Genomic DNA, 19000 nt, shown 5'->3' with positions numbered 1-19000 from the left:
GACCTCAGGGGTCGCACTTGCGACCTCTGGTGACCCCCAAATGACGTCCCTGAGTAGAGTAGGAGAGTGTTTTCAGTTGTGTAGAAAAAGTCTAATAATTCCCAGGAGATTATAGTCAGTGGCTGTGAGTGAGTCATTTTACTACTGGTAGGCAGGAGAGAAACCAAGAGACCGTCTGGTAAGACACAAACAAAAGTGGCATATTATAAGAGTGAGGATAAGAACATACAAAATTGTTTGGAGACAGGTAGGAGATTACATTTAATGGCAATAGATCTTTAAGTGGGCAGGAAAATACATTTGGCTTACACAGAAACAGTGTAATAATTCATTAGAAGCACACGAGTGTGTTCACAGGCTGTAATTAAATTCCTTGTTGGTTACTGAGTGCATGATCTAGTTTTAGACATAGAACATAATCATTGTTTGTGAAGTTGCAAATCAAAAATATAAGAAAAACTTTTAAGCCCGAGAGCATTCAGTGGCTTCTTGTGGCTATGGGAAATGGACTATTTTAAAGTGTCAACGCCAAAAACTGCCAGGGGAGAGGAAGGCATGTGAAGGTGGAGCAATTGCCTCTCCGGAACAAGGGAGAGAGTATCTTCAGTGTGTATATACACTGATGAGTTGAGAGAAACAACATCCAGTTCAGAGATGCAGGATATTGACATTCATTTTCTGGTCCCCCTCTCCTTTACCATCCACATCCTCTGATGATGAGAATGAGGAAAACAATGATGATAACCAGGATAAAGATGCCCCATGTAAGTGCAGGCTGTAATACATGATTTAGGGGACTAGTAAAACCATGGAGAAGGAGCATGGAAGTGCCAAAGTTGCAGAGACAGGATAGAAGTACACAGTGACTGCTCCACCTCTGTACAGGGTCTTTAAAGGACAGCCTGTCATCTCTGAAAGTACAAAATGTCAGTAGGCAAGCAACACCACCAGCCCCTCCACCACCACCATTGTGGCCTGATGAGCCTAAGAGGACACATCTTCTAGGGCCAGCAAGAAACCCTTAATTGAGAAAGTTCTGCATGCTGTAGGAAAATGAACACTTGCTCCTCACCACCTGCAGCCTGTGCAATTAAGCAGAGTGCTGGGGAAAGGTTGGGTCCAAGTTGGATACCACACCTGTGTGGCACTATATGGTAAGAGGCCATCCACAGGACTGAGATGAACCAACGTGAACTCTACTGCTACCTTCTCACTAGTAGTCAGTCACTAAACTACACCCACACTGCACATTTGCCCCATCAAACGTTGCTGTTGTTGTGTGACTGACTTTAATGGTCATATATGCCATGTGTGTATGCGCTACTACTGTCTTACAGATTTGGCTTCTGCTTTTTCACTCCAGGTAATACTGACATTGAATATAGTAATGGCTTGGTGAATTTTCCGTAAGTCTCTACCATGTAGAAGATTGAGAAAGGCAGGTGGGGCATTCCTAGCTGGCAATGTTTTGCATTCTGCACATGAAAGTTACAAATGTGCGTTAACAGGTGGAATATAATTCATAAGAGTTCTGTCTTTGGAGGATTTTAGGACTTTATTGCATATTTGCAAATCACAACCATGTGCTACCACAGCCCAACACATAGTTGATTATTTTGATGCTGGTCCAGATTAGCTTCTTTGACTCCAATTAACGCCTTTACCAAATGTTTCCCTCCCTTTTCAACTCTGCAGACAGTGGTGCATCTAAGTGGCTTTTGCAACTCTTTGCGACTGTATCGCATATTATGAGAGTCACTCACACAATATTTGGGCAACTTTCCCTCTGAAGCGGCCACTGGACTTTTCCTTTTCCTACCTTTGTGACCACTGCACGTTATTCACCTACAAGAGGGTAGGGTGGATCTTGAGCACATGACTTTCCACAACATTCCCCACTACTGTTTATTTCAGCCCCCCAACTGATGCTCATATGGCAAAACAGCTACGACCTACCAGCAAGATACAGCAATCAGCCTTTTGCAGTGATGGTGGCAAACATGCTCTGCTTTTGGAGGATGCCGCTGGTGCAGTATGCACAGAAAGCAAAGGTGCTTGGGCAGGATCAGAAGCGGAGATGTTTCTATAGGTGGTCAAAAGGGGCATGTGCCTCATGCCCCCACCACTGGTGGTGCCACACCTGCTGCCCACCTAGGGGTTCGGGGAGCGGCATTGCTTAGGAGGAGTGGGCGGCACTTTGTGTGTGGCAAAGTCACAAGCCCAGAAAACATTTTGAATTCTTTATTTCTTTCACTCAATTACATCATCATTTAGACACTGAAAAGACCATATGCTTTGTGTGCATTGGCAATGCCAACAGTTTGAGCCTTTGTGTAGGCACGGGAAAGGTACTTGTCAGGCACTGCGTAGTGGTATTACCTAGCCATTGATGGTGGCAAGTGCAACATGGTGCTAGTACCTGGGGATCTACTGGCAATGCGTGGTAAATACCTAATGCTTATATGAAGACAAATATGTTGACCATGTCAATGCTTGTTTATAAATTGAGTGGCTTAAGGCAGACCTGGTTAAGATATTTTTGTTACACCAGTAGTGCATGTATTACTACAATTAAGTCATTAAAGTGCCACCTAATAGCGCAAATTACAAAACAGTAATGATCCGGAAGGATAGCTCAGCGCCAGCGTGCGCGTCTTGGAGGCAAGACGACACAAAGCAACACAGGTCCGATCCCTGGGTCCGCGCTTAGAAACCTCGGGGTTGTAAGCGCGTTATAAATACATAACTAAGACAAAAAAAACACAATAACACAACTAAGAAAAACAAACAATTCCTGTAACAGCGCCTCAATGCCTGCGGGCTGTGTGAGCGCTTTATAAATGTAAAAAATAAAAATAAAAATTTTTAAAAAATGATTGACATGGATGTGCTTATGTTATTTGGTGGCTCCATCGCTCCTTGGAGTGAGGCAATCATTTGTCGCTGTTCTCTCTGCCTTCTCTGACTGCTGGTTGTGGCAGTGAGTGCAAAAGTGAGTGAGCGCAAATGCGCGAGCCTCAGAGCGAATCAGCATGAGGGCCCATGCTTTGAGAGGCAGCAGACACAGGCTTCTATCTTAATTCCTGCCTGCCTTGGATCAGATGCTTCCCCTTCTCCTATTTGGGCTGCATACTGCAGCAGCTTGCCTGAGGCGGCTGCTCTGCCTCTGCCCTTCCTAAGTGCATGGAATAGCAGGTCGCCACCACTGTTACTGTTTGTCTGCCCCCACGATCAGCACTTTCACTTTGCTGCCTAAAGCCTGCCTGCCACAGAAGGGAAACCAGTCATGAGCCTGGGGAGCTCTTCCGCTAGTCAGTCTTCCTTGAGGCTAGAGGCAAGGGAGACAAACGGTCATCAATGTGGGGAAGGTACGGTCATCACATGTGGGGGTGCCAGTCAGAGAGGCACACTGCCCCAGACATCACAGAGCAGGGTGGGGTAGGTGTTCTTCATGTGTTGTGTTGTAGGTTATTATTTGCATAGCACTTCTGGCATCTGTGGCCAAGTCCCAGTGACAACAAACTGGGATGTGTGACCTAGTGTCCACATTACTGAGTTTAGCTCGCAGACACTTGGATTTAAATCCTAGCATCAGTACCTGATCAGCAAAGTGTTATTTTGGAGCAATCTCTGAATCGTCCCATGTCTAAATGTGCAGTTATGCAGAATGTGATGTGAAACTGCAGCTGCCAGCTGCTGTGCTTCTGTGTACTAATATTGTCACATCACTTCTAGGATTCTCAAATCTGGCCACAGTCCCAAGGCCACATTGTTATGTGTGTGATAGCACATGTTTGACGAATCCCTACTTCCATCTATCTCAAATATCAGATTTTCTGAAGCAGGATACGAGCAACGGGCCAGTAAGATTTCACCTTTTACCCTACGTCCGATTTGTAATAACCTGCTCAGAGTACAACAAATATACACACAGTTAAAGATGAAGGAAATGTGGAGCTGAGCTTTGTAACCTGCAGGACACAATTTCTGAACTCCATCATGAACGACTCAGCCTTTCATCCTTTCAGAGGCAGATGAAATGAGGACTTAAGTGTCATGTTAGTTTAAAGTGCCAAAACTAACATGACTCATAGATTTAAAAAATGCTTTTTTGAGGAGGAACTGTCATTGTCACATTGGGGGTGGGAGCCTGAGGAGGGCATTGGCAAGTCCTCACTTTAGTGAAAAGTATTTCTGACATTGAATCCCTCCCCCTTGAGCCCTTCATTCTGCAAGGTACACAGTGAGGGGGCATCTTTATCCACAGGGTCCGCAAATAAGTGTATGGTTTCAGAAGGAGGGATGTATAGCCAGACAGGGCAACACTTATGAAAACAACTGAGTATAGTTGTCACACAGCATGCTCTAAGAGCTAAATCTAAATCATGTCTTTGTGTTCTAATTGTTTTTATGTTTTTATATCACATTGTACCACACATAGGCATAGGAACTTGCTATCTCAACAGATACTGGCCCACTTCTAAGAAATGGCACATTTGATTAGCAGTTGTTATTGGCTGGGTTAACCTCCCTGGAGCCTGTGTCTCCAAGAGAAACAAAAGCAGGTGACAGATAGGCCACAGTCCCAGTTGTTTTGGTGTGTGAAGGCTTTAATTGAAAATATTTTCCCTGACAATTATGTGTGTGTTTTACTGTTGTAATAGGAGCGGTAGACATTTGAATAAACAGACCTAGGTTGCAATTTTGTGTTAGTCCCTTCTGCTCAATGTTGGCAAACATTTTGAAAAACAAAGAACACTGACATGTTTGCTTCTCTGTGAGTGTGTGCTTTCCAGCACATCTGTTACAGTTCATCTTTGGTGCAGGGCTGGCATTCACACCTTAACCATTGGCACTTTGTAAATATCAAACAGTGCCTAGCTAAGGTGATGGCTGACAACAAAAGGATTGTGATAACAGGCAGGAAAAGTGTGATATATTTGTCTGCAGACACTGAGATGTTGTACTGTGGAAGTGGCTTCCACAAGGCTACTCTGCATAGAAGTTGTTACACTGATTTAAACACTTAAACACATCATGATAATGTATAGTGTGCTGATGAGGTATTGCAACCAAGTTCAGATCAGATCAAGTGAACCTCCAAATGCCCAGTCTGTGAATTCACAACAGAACAATCTTTGTGGCAATTCCATCTTTCTTTGGGGAATACAATAATAAAATACAATAATCAAAGTTGAAATAAACATTGATAAGTTTGAGTCCCAACATGGCAAAGAAGATAGCTCAGTGAGTTAAGCACTTGTTGCAGAGATCTGTGTTTGTGTGCCGGGGTTGATATGTATAAATATCCATGCTGTTGATAGGATCACTTACTGTGCTACTAAACAACATACCTGCGATAAAAAGAACTAGTCATGTAAACTAAAATAGCGTCATTATGGGGCTGGTCTAGTTAGTGCCTTTCCTCACACCAATATTTTTTATAGAAAGAACAGAATTGCAAGAAATGATATCGGCTACATTTCTCAGTGTCACCCATCTGCTTTTTCTCCAAAATGTGCAATGGGAAGTGATGTTAGAGTTTCTCAAAGCCCCCTTTAAGGCCCCTTATAAATGGCCTCTTCATCTATTCTTTACTTTACTTTAATTTGTGCTTTCTTTGAGACATATCTTTCATAGTGTGGACCCCTTTTTATCAATGTCCTGTTTTTATTAATCAATTCCTGAGCATGACATATGTCACATTTAAGAATGTGCAGAGTGTGAAGAATTGCCATCTGGCAAAAGTGCAATGCTCTAGCTTTTGGGAATTGTTCTTAATACATAAAATGATGTGGGTAATTAATATCTACAAAAGGGTAATCTGACAACCAGATTCCCCTTTTTTCAACTCAATGCCAAAATTGTAGTGTATTTGTGCCCTGCTGCATCAGTAGCTTGACCCACAGTGTCTGCTCTGCTCCTGGCATAGAGCAGATTCAAAGGTCAAAAGATTCCCACGTGACAGCCACAGCCACAGCCAAGTTTTTGCCTATTTAAGATACTCCCCTCATACCAAAACTATGATGATCACGAGTAATCCATGCTAGTGGCAGGGTTAACTATAAATAAAGCTATGCCTAAGGTATGGCGCATGAAACTACTTATGATCATGGCCACCACATTGTCAATTTATATTGCACATGTGCCAGCTCCTGTGAGTCAGCTCTGCTGTCAAGGTGATGTGAATTCTGGTCAGCTGGGTGAAGACCGCCAAATGCAGGACAGGAACCTGGAGGACCAGGCCTCTTCTTTGATCTCCTTGTGAGGGCAGGCAACACCTTCCACCAGAGGCAGCTGTTCTGAGCCCGGGTGTCAAAGGAGCACAACCATTCAGTAGAAGTAGCCTCACAACAGGGTGCTGCTTCTCTAACGACCTTTGTTCTTAGTGGGAAGGGAAGGGGTTGGGATTAGAGTATGCTGGAGGCCCTGGTCAGTGGAAGGAGACTTCCGCCATCTTGTTTTTCTGTCTCTTTCTCTTTCCTGTGCCATCCACTTCCTTTAGAGTAAAGCACTTTGGGTGTAACATTAGAAGGGCAAAGTCCACTCTATTCAAGAACAGGTATTGGACCACTAAGCCAGGCTAGCTTTTGCACAATCAACTTGGGACTTTTGCATTTAAAAGAATTGGTCTCCCAGCCCTTCTCTGAGATCCTAAGAAGTCATGAAGATTCACCTGAGAAGGACTCACTCACCTTCCTTTGGGGAATTAGTGCTTTCCAAAGCCCTCAGCCTGAGGTGAAGAAGCAGCCATCCATGGAGGTAGGACGGTCTTTCTTAAAACCCACCCGCAGAGCACATCGGTAGTGACCTTTGCTGTGGACCAGGACCTACCACCAGGACCTACCACTCTGTGCAGACCCTGAATGGAACCATCCTGTCCTCGAGTGCCCATGAGCAGGCTTTAGGGGCAGACCAGCCAAAGCTCTCTGTTCTAACAAACCGGTTGCTCTGTGTTTATTGCACCATGAACGAGAGGGAAGGTGCTGATGCTGGCTTTTGCACTCTTCCACCAAGTCAAACTATTGTTTGCCCTTCAAACCAGCTTGACACTGCCTCATGCCCCAGCTAAGCCCATCACGTGCTAGTCCGAATTGACTGCTCAATGCCAAGATCTGATCTGAATCACTGGTGAGTCACATCCTGACTCTGAGCATGGGTTACAACCATGGCTCAGCCCAGTTAGCCTTAGAATGGCCACCTCATCCACCTGCACATTGATGCCGCGAAAGTCTTGACAACCATTGGCCACCGACTCGAACTGCTGGAACATCACTCATCGACCCTACCCAATAGCTAAAGCCTGACTCAGCCTGGCTCAACTGCGAAGCAATCCTGGGACCGCTCTGACCTGTGTCATTGAGAGCATTCCTTCCGCTGCACAGAGCAACCACATTTGCCACGGCTTAGCACCCATCAAGAACTGAATCCAGGTACTGTTGGCCCTGAACTGCCCCATCAGTCCAATTGGGCCCTATTGAGTAGTTAGGTCATGATTGCACCTGTTTTAAACATGAACATATCCTTTTTGTGGCTATAAATTCTCCTACCACCCCTGGAAGCATGCTCAGAGTCCTAGTTTCATCTGACATCTCCTCTGTTCCTCCTTCCTGTTTACATATATATACATATAAATATATATACAATTGTATAAACCCTTCATTGGACATTCCTTTCATTTTGGACTGTGATCCTCTATTGTTTGGATCACTACTGGTTCACCTTCACACCCCTCTTAAGAGCATAGCCTTCCCTCGGCCCACATAACCACATAAGGCGAAGGAGGTATATCTGTTAACTGTCCCTGATTTACCTTTATGATTGAAGCCAGATAGAATTATTTGCCTCTGTTAAGCATTGAGTCTGGAATTGTTGAAAAGATAGAATTATATGACATCATTGATGATTTTACAATATGCAAATCGAGATGGAAATATTTAGTTTAATCTTGCAGGTTTTCAGACACATCTGCCATAGGCAGTAGAACGCATATACTCACTGGGAGCTTCTCATTTCATTCTTTCTATGATTACTTGATATTTTCTGCTGTGTGGGCATGAACTGAAATGCTAGGGGAATTTTGATGTTTGTCACGTGCCTTGTTCTTTTGTCTGCTGCCTAGTCATGTAATGTTTTTCCAATGGCACATACTTTGGTCACATTCATTCAGAATAAAATGGTCAGGCTGAACTGTTAGGGTTTCATTTTATTGAATAAATACTTGCTTAAAAATAATGTTGCTTTATTTTCTTTCAAAATAATATATTATTCGAAAAACAAAGTGAAAATGTCTTCAATATAGGGCAGGGCTGTCTGTGTCCCAGGCCCCCAGAAACTGCTAAGATGGCCCTGATTACAATGCAGGGGAACTGAAGGATGCTAGTCTCAGTGTGTGCAAGACATGTATATCCTCCTGTAAAGGCACTCCCTGATTGCCATCCAAACCACTGAAGGATGATGTAGAAGAAGGGTGTCTAGTATCTGATATGCACACATTAGGACTAGTCAGACCATGGCCCCCATTACAGTGTTGCTGTTATCCCACCGGTAATATTGGGATATTATGGGCGACAGAGACACTCGTAAGTTCACATTCCATGGAGTCCCATAGGAGTCTGTGGGATGGAATTGCTGGAATTATCAGCACCAGCAGTACCAGTTCCAGTGTTTTCGGCATCTATTTGCCAGTAGGGGCCTGAACGTCCAGCAGGTCAGGTCTGCAGGTAGTTCACTGCCCCACTGGCAAACTTGTGCCTCCCTGGTTCACAATAAGTGTTGGTGCTGGAATTACCAGCAGTTTTTCTGGCATTTTCTCCAGACCGGGGAACTGGTAATGAGCCGCCATGTCTTTATTTCATGTGTCTACATTGCTATGGTTCCAAAGGAGCATTGTTGTTTGGTAGAGTACACCTGAGCCAGCTCCTTGCATATGTTGCATATCATGATGCTTCCTTCCCCCTCAGGGTCTTCTCTCCAGCAAGCTAAACGGTCCCTAAGTCGCTGTTATGCATTTTCTAGGCTGGGGGTCAAAAAACCTCCTGTCTTGCCTGAAACTTGACGAGGGATACTTGTGTCCCCCTTTCCCATCTGCAAATGCAGGCCCAGATGCAGAGGCATCAGTCCCTTTGTCCTCCAGACCACCTCTTTTCCCTCTATCTGTTCCTCTTCCATCACCGGAAGTACCACTAAATGTACCCCCTCCTTGTTCATCTCTCTGTAGTCCCACAACTCTGCTGCACCCTTTCCCTGTTAATGTGTCTCTCCAACCTCAACGTTAATTAAGGCCTTGCCCAACTAAATATCTAGTGTGTGTACTCCTACATGTGCTCCTCCATCAAGTTAGCTAGGGTCTGATAGTCCAGCAGCAACACCTTGTTAGTGCCTTCACCACCGATGTAAGAACAACTTCCTGCATAGCACCCATCAAAGGCCCTGCCTCCCCACTACCCTCTATGCTACTGATTCCTCCTCTTAGTCCAACAATACATGGATATGTTACAATGCAGACTCACAGATTGGCACTATGTTTCTTAACAGTTAAACCATGCAATATGCAAAATAGAATGTTTACCAGAAATCTGCCTCCCCTGAAATCAAAAGGTAAAGAAGTTCTCAAAATAACGTTTGAAACAAAATGATCTACACAGTTTTCTCTGAATCCATTAACAAGTATTGTCATTGAAAATAATATGTGTTCTAATGCATGGTTCTCTGATTCCAGTGCTAGTCCAAATGTAAAATGGTGACCACTATCTATGACATATGAGTGATTCCGAAATTGAGCATAGGTGCCATTAGGCACCTGTTGACATTTTGCATGGGTTGCAAATAATTGTAAAGGCTTGTGTTACTCAGGGGTTCAGTTTCATGTGGAATGCTTAGACAGCAGCACTCTGCTCTCTCACTATTCTCAAGAAATGAGATTCATCCTCATAGCACCCCAGTTGCATAGGTTCATAAAGGAGTCAAGTTCAGTTAATTTAGTGAACTATAGCAGACAGCATTCAAAGGACTTCTCATTCCATGTTTCTGTAGGCCTACAGGGATATGAACCGGCAGGAGAAAATCCATCTTATGATGAGGCTTCCTAGGATTTAAATTTGAATTAAAAATAACAAAACACTTACCATATGCCTTACTACCCCCTCTTCTGTGACAGATATCCTAAAAAGGGTTTCCACAAAATTATGCTTATTGTTATCTGAGATTTAATGAATTTTGGGAAATACTTATGCATCATGGTACTCACTTTTGGCTTGTCTTTAAAAAGCCCAGATGAGGTAAGGGCGCCGCCTGGCCTCAGGCAGCTCTGCCAGGTACTCTCTTCCTTTCAATCTGTGCATCTGCTCTAAAGTCTCTCTCAGGAAATCAGATCTTGCTTTTGGAAAATGCCTCTGCATTCAGTCTAATGCAGAAAAAGGCATTTTCAAAGAGATCAAGGGCATACCCCTGATTTGTACCCCTCCGTGGAAGGTTTTTAAGGCTGGCAACCTTCTTCATCTTGCCACTCTCAACTCTCTATCTGCTGTCAAACACTCCTCTGACATATGCCGCCTCTTAGAAGAACTCGACCTTGATGTCCTAAGTCTTACCGAGCCTTCTTTCATGGCCAGCTCTGTTTCAGGTTTTGACACTCTCCTCCCTGACGGCTACAAGATCCTCTCAGCCCCCAGACTTAACTGGCCTGGAGGGGGTGTAGCCCTGATCTTCCCTGAGTGGTTTCCTGCCTCTCTCATCCCCACTTACTCTTCTTTCAAATGTTTTGTCTGCAGGCTCTCTTTTTCTCCTAGCCATCCTCTCACTGTTGCTACTCTCTACCGGCCCCCTGGTCAAATTACCTCTTTTCTTTCAGAGTGGGCTGACCTCTCCACCTCCCTCCTTGCCTCAACCACACAACTCCTCCTCCTTGGTGACCTCAACATCCATCTTGACTCTCCTTGCTCCTCATCTGCGCTTTTCTGCAACCTCTGCGATTCATTCTCCCTCTCTATCCTCCCCTCTGGTACAACTCACTCCGCTGGTCACAGACTTGATGTCTTGATCTCCTCCGACCTCCCCCTCTATACTCCCCTCACCACTCCTCTCTCCTGGAGTGATCACTGCCTCCTTACCTCTCATTTTAGCTTCTCCTCCCCATAAGCCAAGCCTTCCCCAAGAGTGCCACCCACCTTCTTGGACATTCGGCAACCATGAAGCGTGTGTCAATTGAGGCTTTCGCTGCCACCTTCTCCCTCCCTCCCCCAACTCAGGCTGACTGACACCCTGACACAGCCCTGTCTCTGCTTTACTCCTCTATTTCTGCTATGGTTGATGTTCTTGCCCCTGTCATGAGGATCCATTTGAAGTCCAAACCCAAGTGCAATTCCTGGTATGACTTGGACCTACCTACACTTAAACGCAGGTGTAGGGTGGCTGAAAGGAAATGGAGGGCTTCCTGCTCATCCTCTGACAAACATTCCTGCCGCCTGCTCCAAAGACTATACCGTCTCACTGTCCGCTCCAAGAAGAGAAGCCACATTTAAGCCTGCATCTCTGCGGCATCCAACAACTCAGCCAAACTCTTTAAAATCTGCAAGGAGCTGGCCAACCCTGCTGCAGTCTCCACCCCTCCTCTCGCCTCCCAGGCTCTTTGCAATGCCCTTGCCTCTCACTTTAATTCCAAAACCTGGGACATCTTGCCCAGCCTCTCCTCCGCCCCCCTCCTCTACCCTATCCTTCCCGGCTTGCTGATCTTCCATCAGCCACCCCCACCCTCTTTCTCCTCCTTTCCTCGTTTCTCCCCGGATGAGGTTGCTAGAAAAGTCTGATCTATGAAACCCTCATCAAAACAGGTCCATCCCTGTTCTTCTAAAACCATTAAGGACCATATCGATACCGTCGCTCTGGCCCTTGCCAATTTCTGTAACCATTCTTTTGCCTCTGGATCTTTCCCCTCCCCTATGATGCACTCCTTTGTGCATCCTCTTATCAAGAAACCCACAGCGGATCCCTCTTGTCCGGCTAACTATCGTCCAATTTCCATTACTCCCTTTTTGGGGTAGCTTCTTGGAAAGCTAGCCATCTCCCAGCTTAACCTTCATTCCAACTCTATTGGCTCTCTCCATGAACACCAATCGGGATTCAGAGCAGCCAGAAGCACACAAACTGCTCTCCTGAACATATACGAAGATCTGTTCTCCAACCTCGACTCTAACGTCCTCATCCTACTCAATCTCTCCTCTGCTTTTGACATGGTCAACCATACCACCCTGCTCAATCGTCTCTGTGACAACCTGGGTACGTCTTTCCTTTCTGATCTACCCACCCAGGTACAACTTGGGTCCTTCCTATCCTCTATCTCCCTCTCTACTTGTGGCATTCCCCAGGGTCTAAACTCTCGCCCTGGCTTTTCAACCAATACCTGGCAACTCTCACCTACTGCATTTCCATTTTCTGCTCAAACTTTCAGTTCTATGCCAATGACACCCACCTAATTGTCAGTCTTCCTTCAGCCACCTCCTCTCCATCCCTCATCTCTGAATGCTTAATCGCCATTCAGAATTGACCATTCAGAAATGATCTTTGCCTAAATGCCAACAAGACTGAGATCCTCCTCATTGGTACACCTTCACCAGCCTTTCCCCTAACTCTCTGGCCGGCCTCTCTTGGCCCTCCTCCTAGCTCTACATGTGAGGCTAAAAATTTCAGGGTCACCTTTGACTCCACACTTTCTTTCTCTGCTCACATCTCTGATGTCTCTACAAAGTCAAACTTCCTACTGCATCTCCTTAGAGGTACTCTGCCTTTCCTCGCCTTCCCTCAGAGACTTACTATCTCCCAAGATCAGGTTCTCTCTAAGTTGGACTTCTACAAAAGCCTCTTTCTAAATCTACCTGCCTCTACTTTCCGCCCTTTACAACTAATCCAGAACAGGACTCCGAGACTTGTACTTGGCCTCAAGCCCTAGGATTGTATCTCTCCAGCTCTTAATTCCCTTCATTGGCTTCCCATGGATGCAAGGATTACATTTTAAACCCTCTGTATTGTCCACAAGGCTTTCTGGGGCCTGGGTCCAAAACTACTTCAACTATCCCTCTGTAAATACCTCCCCTCTCGAGCCCTTCCCTCCTCTACTTCTAACTCCCGCAGGGTCAGTTGTTTTTCAAAGAAATGAGCTGGGGGCAAATCTCTATCTTCAGCTGGGGCCTCCTTTTTTGAACAGCCTCCCAGCCACCTTGAAACTTGATAAGAGCCATCTCCGGTTCCGGAATTACCTCAAGACCTTCCTCTTCGCTTTTGCCTTTCCCCCCAGGACCCTGCTGATCTGTTTTTCTCTCTCGGCACCGTGAACATGGCCACCCTCTGTCCTTCAGGCCCAGGTACCTGCTCATCTTGCCTCCCTCCTGCACTGCCTCCGGGCCACCCTTTGCACTGGGATCTGTATCTGTACCCATACATTCCCCCATTCTTCTCTGAACTGATCAGATATACCGTATCTGACTAATCATGCACTTGCCACTTGTTGGCTGCACTACCATCGTCACTGCCTTTTTCTTATTTATTTATTGCACTTATTATTTATTCTGTTTCTCTCCTTTGTTCAGCACTTTCCTCCTCCCCCCCTTCCACAAACTTTTTCCTGCTTCCCTTTTTCCATGCATCTGCACATTCTTAATGTCACTGGGCCTAGTAAGATTGCTGTTTTTGTTGCTCCCTTGTTCCCCTTCGCTTTGCTTGGTCACGCTCTGAAACACTTGTGTATGAGCGTGATATAAATATCGTATCATATCATATCACTCCTTTCGAACAGGCTTGATTGATTTCTATTTTCCCTTTCTATGGGCCTCATTATGAGGTGGGTTGAATGGGTTTAATGGCGCCGGTAATCGTGCCGGTGCCGGTAAACCCATTCCACCCTATTACGAGATTCCCTTGCGGGACCCACTCAGAATGTCTGGTCAGACCAGACATCCTTTGCGGGTCCCCCAAGGGGACCAGGGAGCTAATAACGGGCCCATTATTAACAGGCCCTTTATTAGTTCCCTTCCCATCCCGATTGAGCCCTATGGGGGCTCGAATGGGGATGGGTTTTTTGAATGAGGAATTTCCGGGTCCTCCAAGGTTGGAATGACCCGGTGATTCCTCATTTAAGGAACCCGGACAAGAGTTTGGAGGCAGCCATGGCTCTAATAGCACCATGGTTACCTCCAAACTCGTAATGACGTCCTATGTGTTTGAGTGTAAATAGCCTGCAAACTCTACCCATTCAGCGCCAGTTGATGCAGCATTTTTGGATTGGATAGAGTCTGTGATAGGTTTCTAGAGACTTCGTCCTGGATTCCTGTGGCCCAATGTATTTTGATGTCATACAAGGATGTATCAACTATGAGCTAGACCTCCTGCAAGAATGAGGAATTCAAATTGGACTGAAATATTCATTTTTCTTATAATTGTCAGTATGGAAATGTGATATTGATGACAATTATATATTCAGATTCATAAGAATGTTCTGTGCTCGAGGTATCTTTAATGTTTTTTTCACTGAATGCATAATGGAATTTTTAAATATGCCTTTTATGCACAATTCATACACTTTAATATAGTCATTGTAAATGCATGTGATTTGTGCTGTCTTGCTGAATTCAAATCTGCAATCGGTTTTCAGAATGGACACGTGGTTCAGAAATTCCTAATAAAAATGTATTTCCCAAGTTCACTTTAAATGCTTCTCTTTTAAAGCTGAACTTTGACATGAATTGTAGCTGAATTGCATTTGTCTGTAGACTAAATCAATACCAAAAGACCACTTGATGTTATGAACAAAATTTGTTTATCGAAGCTGAAGATCAATCTTCCTAGAGCCCACTGCACTCAAAGGTCAGGGGTTGATGGCCTGCCCTAGGCATCTCCTTCTAATAATGCACTTACTGAACTACCAAACACTGGCATTTTTGACTTTCAAATAAGATTGAAAAATACAAGCCCATGAATTTGGTGGGAATCATCAATATAATGTTCAGATTTAGATGTGCTTTTTGTAATTTGAAAACAGGGCCTGGTCTTAAGTACACTCAGATGGGACATTAAATCTTTTCAGCATGCATCAAAATGATGGATAATGGACCTGACATTCCTGATTATCAACAGAGACACTTCTACACAAACAGATGTCTTGAGTTCAAACTTAGTTGACAAGATCAATGCTACATGTAAAAAGAAACTGTTCTCTTTCTGTCAACTGTACTTGTAATGGTAATCTTCTAATTAATTGTAGACATATCAACAAAGTTAGCACGACCTATCAAGTGATTTTTAATACACATTCTGTCTGTCATTGTCATATGGAATAATAACATTCAGGTTGCACAGTTCCCCTTTCACATAATATCAAACATGCAGAAAACCCTTTACATTGCATAAACATGTGTTTTATTAAAGAGTACAACAGCATATTGTCCTTATAAAAAGAATTCTGGTGCAATTTAATTTTCAATTGATTCAATCTGATTCAATCTGTTGAGCACTAATTAGTAGATTTTTCATTTGTTTAAACTAGATTATGATTATCCATTATTAATTGAGAGCAAAATATTAAATCAAATGATACACACGAAAGAAGCTGTTCTCCCACTCAGGGATTTTCTCTACCTAAGGTCACACTTATGTTGTTGGCCCACTTAAAATCACTGAATGCGCCAAACAGAGTTGGATACACAACATACTCTAGCTCTACCTCTCTGAAAGAGTCCCCTGTCACCAACACTGCAGAGGAGTAGCTTCATGCCTCTGCAGAAAACCCTGCACCCTACCTCCCATATGTTGGAGACTTGAGATTGTGCCGTGTTTGACACCTGCAGTTGTGCCAGTACCGCAGCGTGTGTTTGAGAAAATATTCCCATTGAGATAACCCTACAATATGCATGCCCTAAAAGATGACAATTTAAGGAGGAACTTCCGGAAGGAATATGAGGAGCAGAGAAAAGAAGCCAGTGACATCACAAAATAGTATGTACAAAGTTCTGAGATACTGGCTGGAGAAGATGTATAGATCCTGAAGAGACTAATGATGAAGTAAAGAATCAAGTGAACTTTCAAATCATCATCATAGAAGCTGGCTATATGTAGTGAATAGAGCGCAGGCGAAGCCACCATTATAAAGAAGCTGGACAGTGGTATCATGAATTTAGTAAGCCAGGGATAGGAAGAGGGAAGGGAAAATTGTGTTGCAGCAAAAACAAGCATAATAGTTGAGCTGCAGGACAAGGCTGTCTGACTGCAGTCAAGAATGAAGCAGCCAATGGTAGCTATCTATTCTGGAAAGGAGTAAACGTGCAAAGAATAAATCATACCTTGTTAAGGTGCAAAGAAAGAATACCAAGAGGGCCAAGTTTAATTAATTTACAGCATTTAAAACCTGCAAAATGGACCAAATCATGGTCTCCTGTCAGGTAAGCCAAGAATGAAAATAAAGTTCGGACTTGGAGTCTCAGACCACAATAGTGAGTGCTCTCACTCCTATGTATTCTAAAGACAAGGATACTTTTTCAAGGCCAAGTTCAAAGACAATCTTCACGGAAGAAGACATGGGTGATGAGAGATGCTGGGTTATTTGGGTGGGAGGTAGTGTCATGCTTCATCTCCTTGCGCCTGGGTCTGGGTTTAAATGCTGCTAAGTGAACCGAATGTTCCAGACCTGGAACAAGCATGCCAACCAATTGTAGTGGACTATATGACGAAGGACCTTATAGTTTGAAAATCAATGAGAAACTGTGTATCTAATGTTTCTGAAGATTACATGTTTTAGAGGTAGGCACATGTTGCCCACCTGACAATGGGCAGTCAATCACAATCCTAGTTCCTATAGAAAATATACTCAGATGTTCCCCCTATGCCAATCCCGACCCTTAATAGGTTTTTTGTTATTGCCACGTAGTATGACATCACCTCTGATGTATTGTTGATATAAAAGCTATGATTTGTGTGAAGATCGCTGAGAAAACCTAAGCGAATGTCCGTTGATGTTCGTTGTAAACTCCCTGTTTTAGATCATTGTTAATAAAACAGTACTTTGCCATCTTCCTGAGTTGGTTCGATTATTTGGATTTGGGGTTATTCTGTGTGATCCCATCCATTAGATATGCATGTTCCTAAAGGGCCCTAAGCTCATGCTGTAGTGGTGCGGATGGTTTAAAGATCCAAACTAGTTCAGCTCCAGATTTCTGAATGATCAGGCATCCTCCGCCATTAGCCGGAAGAACTCAGAGTTTCCTGTGGAGAGCGGACGATTAGAAATGAACTTTCAAGAAGAACCGAGACGGTGGGCAGGACCCCTTTGAAGAAATCCCTGCCCGGTTTCCACAGGCACTCTGCGGATGGAAGGCGAAGTGGTCAGATTGGAGTTGATACCAAAGGCATCAAGTCAATTAACTAATGGTAAGTAGACTAAGGGCAATGGCAAATAAAGGGACTTGATTGTGAACATTTTCAGTGACGGGGAAATATTGTGAAGATAAAGAGATACCGTCTTGGAGTCCTAATTCAAGGAAATTAGATGGAGACATTTCAAACCACAATGGGGGTGGAGAGACATATAAAACACACAGGTCAAGACTGTGTAAGGTAATGTCTCAAACCCTATACAGGGTAAAATGTAAAGAAAAGGGAAGAGGTAATCACAGTGTTTTCTAAAGTGTAATGTGTGACTAGTCTCAATGTTGTTTTTTGAGTAAAATATCGAGGCGCGATAGAAATTGTGAAGAGTTGAAAAAGTAACACTGAGTAAAGATAAAGTGTAATAAAATGATTGCTGCCAATCAAAAGATTAGAAATGGCAGGGAAATAAGAGGATTGAGCAACGATTGATGGTGCTTGCTCATATTTGTTGTTTTAAAACATTGCAAATAGTGATTTAAGTCAAGGTAAAATGTTTATTTAATGATCTGGTAAGCATTGTAAGTCAATTAAGACTTGTCATTATGGGGGATACTCCTCTCATGCTCCTATGCAAGACACTAATAAAACATATGCCCAAGCTCAAACAGTACAGTGCAGAATGCCACAAGGGGGTTCGTTGTCAAGAGCAGTATTACAACACATGACCACATACCTGCCTGCTGCATACAGAGGAAAGAAATTAGAGAAATGATTAGCAATTTTAGAACTTTGGAAAATGTATCAAGAGGAAAAAGAAGACCAGCCACCTGAGGAGTGGATGCTTAATCAGCATAAGGAGGAAGGTGTTGATCCCTCAGCTTCCCTTAGCTTGCCTGAAGCAAAGAGTGTAGCTACAGAAGAGATAGGAGTGTATCCTTTAAAGGAATTAAGAGCAGTGATGGGGTACAGTAATCTGATATATGAAACTCCGTTAGAGTAGTGACAATATTCCAGAAGAGAATAAAAGAAAGGAAGATATGTTTAAATTCATACAAGACAAGAAAGGAAGAAGTGAGTGGTCGAACTTGTCAACAGAAATATACAAGGAGATTAAGAGATGAAAGGAGAAAAAGATAAGGCTTACAAGGCAGCACTCATACAAAACAAATGGATGGGAGGACAGATATTACTCAAGATAAATGGGAAAGGTATTGAGGAAGTTAGGCAAAGAGAAGATAAGGAAAAACAAGAAAGGAAGGATAGGGAATGAAAGAGAAGAGATTGAAAGAGGATGAACAGAGAAGGAAAAGTGGGGAGTGACGAGAGCAGATGTATCAGGACGAACGAGAGAAAATGTAAGAACGGGCAGAAGAACAGAGAAAGTATGACAATAGACAAAGAGCGATAGAAGAAAGGGACAGAAAGGAAAGAAAGAGAGTGGAGGAAAAAGCACAAAGACTAAGGGACAAAAGATTACAGAGACAAAGTTAAGAAGAGGAAAGAAGGGGAAGAGTAAGTAGAGGAGAAGAACGAAGGCAAGAGGAAGAAAGAATTAGAAGGGATGCAAGAAAGCGAAGGGAAGTAGATGAAGAAATAGAACAAAAAGAGAGACAGCAAGGTTTTGATGTCTCTCTCATCCATAAAGAAC

Source organism: Ambystoma mexicanum, chromosome 1p, assembly GCF_040938575.1.
Source record: "Ambystoma mexicanum isolate Mex_15411 chromosome 1p, UKY_AmexF1_1, whole genome shotgun sequence".
NCBI classification, from domain to species: domain Eukaryota; kingdom Metazoa; phylum Chordata; class Amphibia; order Caudata; family Ambystomatidae; genus Ambystoma; species Ambystoma mexicanum.
Note: the sequence above shows the minus strand (reverse complement) of the source record.